The 2,698-nt window shown below is 37.1% G+C and overlaps 1 long non-coding RNA gene across 1 annotated transcript; it reads right to left on the reverse strand.

Moving 5' to 3' along the window:
* Nucleotides 1-294: 294 nt before the first annotated feature.
* On the reverse strand, nucleotides 295-2,301 carry LOC140370871 (uncharacterized). Its single transcript, XR_011928409.1, has 3 exons — nucleotides 2,238-2,301; nucleotides 1,668-1,805; nucleotides 295-1,317 (listed from the first exon to the last, which is right to left on the reverse strand). It is a non-coding gene; the product is annotated as an uncharacterized lncRNA (long non-coding RNA).
* Between the last annotated feature and the right edge of the window lie 397 nt (nucleotides 2,302-2,698).

Below are 2,698 nucleotides of genomic sequence, written 5' to 3' on the forward strand. Positions count from 1 at the left end.
TATTAACTTTTCAGTTATTAATGTACATAATATAATTTGGCCAATATGCATTTTTTTTAATCAGATGAGAAGAAATATAAAATATAATCATCGATTCTGTTACATAATTGAGTTAAGCAGTATTTCATTATATTCACTTTCCTTTTGTGTCGTTTTTGTATCATGTCAATCTTTAATAAATACAAAACACATTTGTTTATTAATGTATTTAATAAAAATAATGAACATGAATGAACTTGTTCAATAAATGCAAATCTGATTATAACTACAAATGATAAATTGATTTTAGCCAGTTTTAGTTGAGTTTAAAAGCTACAATGTGGGAGTCCCTTATTAAAGAGTTTTGAAGTCTGTGTACTGTTCATTATTATTATCATCATTAATAGAATCAGAAAAGGTTTATTGCCATTGTCAAAGAAAATAATTCACAAACAGTGGAACTTGCTTTGGTGATTCAGTGCAACATAAAAATATTAACAATGATAAAACAACCTGTATAAGTCAAATAGAACAAACTGAATAAGATAATCCTTTATTGTCCACACATGAGGAAATTTTGTTGTTGCAACACAGTAGATACAGAGGAAAAGGACAGATAACTTATAGGAAGTTTAAAAAACACTCTTAATAGATCGATCTTAATAGAAGAACTCTTATAAATAAAAACTCCTACAGACAGAACCTCTCATACCTTAAAGGTGGTATGGACGATTTTTTCAGCAATTTTTTTTATCATATTTCCTCGTGGCGTGGATAAATCATTTGTCCTGCCACGTATCAATCATATCAACGCACCTATCGCTCACCTGCAGCCGCGTCAGGCTTGTCCCCACGTTTCCGCGTGCCTAAGCGCATGGATCTATCATAATATAGTTCCCTCAGTGTACAGGGCAAAATGAAGACGGAGAAAGACAGTTCGAGCTGACGCAGAAGTGGACAGAAATCTACGGGAGACGAGAGATGCGATGCGCTCCGTCGCGCTAATAAACAAACGCACGTGTGTGTTGTATCAGTCCGCACGGGGGAGGGCGCATGCGCACTTCCGCCTGGGTTCTCAAATCACCGAAAAATCGTCCATACCGCCTTTAATAAGGAATGGAGGGAAAATAAAGATAAAGATAAAATAAAAACAGCGTAAGACAAAATAATACTAATAATAATGGTAAAATAAACACTCTTTTTTACATCAGTTATATGCACATGAATGTGACATTATTGCGTTAAATACTGAATATCTCAGTATTTAACAAGACTTTGTTTCCATGGCACACAGTCTTCTGTACTTCAGTAACTCCTCCGTTCAGCTCCATCGTATGACTGAGAGACAAACAGAACATGTCACAGCTTTAGATTTATACAAGTCACATAACACACACTTCATATGTTTTAGATTTATACAAGTCACATAACACACACTTCATATGTTTTAGATTTATACAAGTCACATAACACACACTTCATATGTATTAGATTATACAAGTCATAGAACATACACTTCACATGTTTGTCCTGAAGCTGCTTCACAGACACATGACACAGCAGTGTCTTTTGAAGAACAATTATCATTTAGTTTTTTTGGTCGTAACAAAACAGACATTTTATAAATTCAAAGTACTGATTCTACACTGTTTACTTTTAGTCGAGGCAGAAGTTATTATTAAAAATACCTTTTGCTTTGGAGTCGTCAGGAGTTTACTTGAGATCACTCTGTGTCTGCAGTGATTAGGTCTGCAGTGACCTGTAGTGACCTGCAGTGACCTGTAGAGCTCTGGACAGCACAGACAGACCAAACTCACTGGTCAGCACTGAAGATGAGAAAGATACTCATTAGAACATTGATATATTATGCACATTTAACAGAGAAAAGCTGGAATATGTTATTGACAGATTTACATTTTGCTCTGTAACACAAAAGTTCCTCTTTTCACATTATTTTTTAAAGCTAGAACCAAAAGTCATTTACTTATGCATAAGTTTAAACCTTAGAAGTTAGAACATAACTGACTCTTAGAACATTTAGTAGGAGAAATAATTAGTTATTTATTTGCAGAAGCACGAGCCATCACGACGTGTTGTTGCATCTTTGTGTAGCTAAACTTTAGCTTACGTTAGCTCGTGTTAGCTCGTGTTAACTTGTGTTAACTTGTGTTAACTTGTGTTAACTGTGTAATTGTTGTTTTACACTTCATATGGAACGATGTGTGAAACGTGAGGAATGACATACAAACACAACTTACGTGTATCGTGGTCTCGTCTCGTCACTTTCTTCTGCTTGTGTTCAGTTTCCGTCACATGTTCTTCTGAGGCTCGTTCACGAGGGTCACGTGCGCGCTCGGTGCGCGTACACCGTTCACCGGGAGGTTAAAAATGTATTCTTAAGTATTTTAGAAACAGTTGAAGAGTGAAATTCCTTCCATTTTATTTTTAGACTAAAAACAATTTAGCATGTTTGGTAATTTTAGAGGCCGAACTCCTGAAATGGTCCGACCAAAAGGCTGCATTCTGCGAAGTGGCCACTACTCAATTTGGAGCCAGAGGCAGAGGGGGCGTACCCTATCCAGATAATAGATCCATGGAAGGTACTCTGGAGGTACTCTGGAGGGACTCTGGAGGTACTCGGGGTGGTACTCGGGAGGTACTCGGGGAGTGACTCGGGGAGTGACTGGGGGAGGTACTGGGGGAGTTGTGGGGGATTTTA

This window comes from Eucyclogobius newberryi, unplaced genomic scaffold, assembly GCF_026437365.1.
Source record: "Eucyclogobius newberryi isolate DKJ021-1_F unplaced genomic scaffold, fEucNew1.0.hap1 SCAF_21, whole genome shotgun sequence".
Lineage (NCBI taxonomy): Eukaryota > Metazoa > Chordata > Actinopteri > Gobiiformes > Gobiidae > Eucyclogobius > Eucyclogobius newberryi.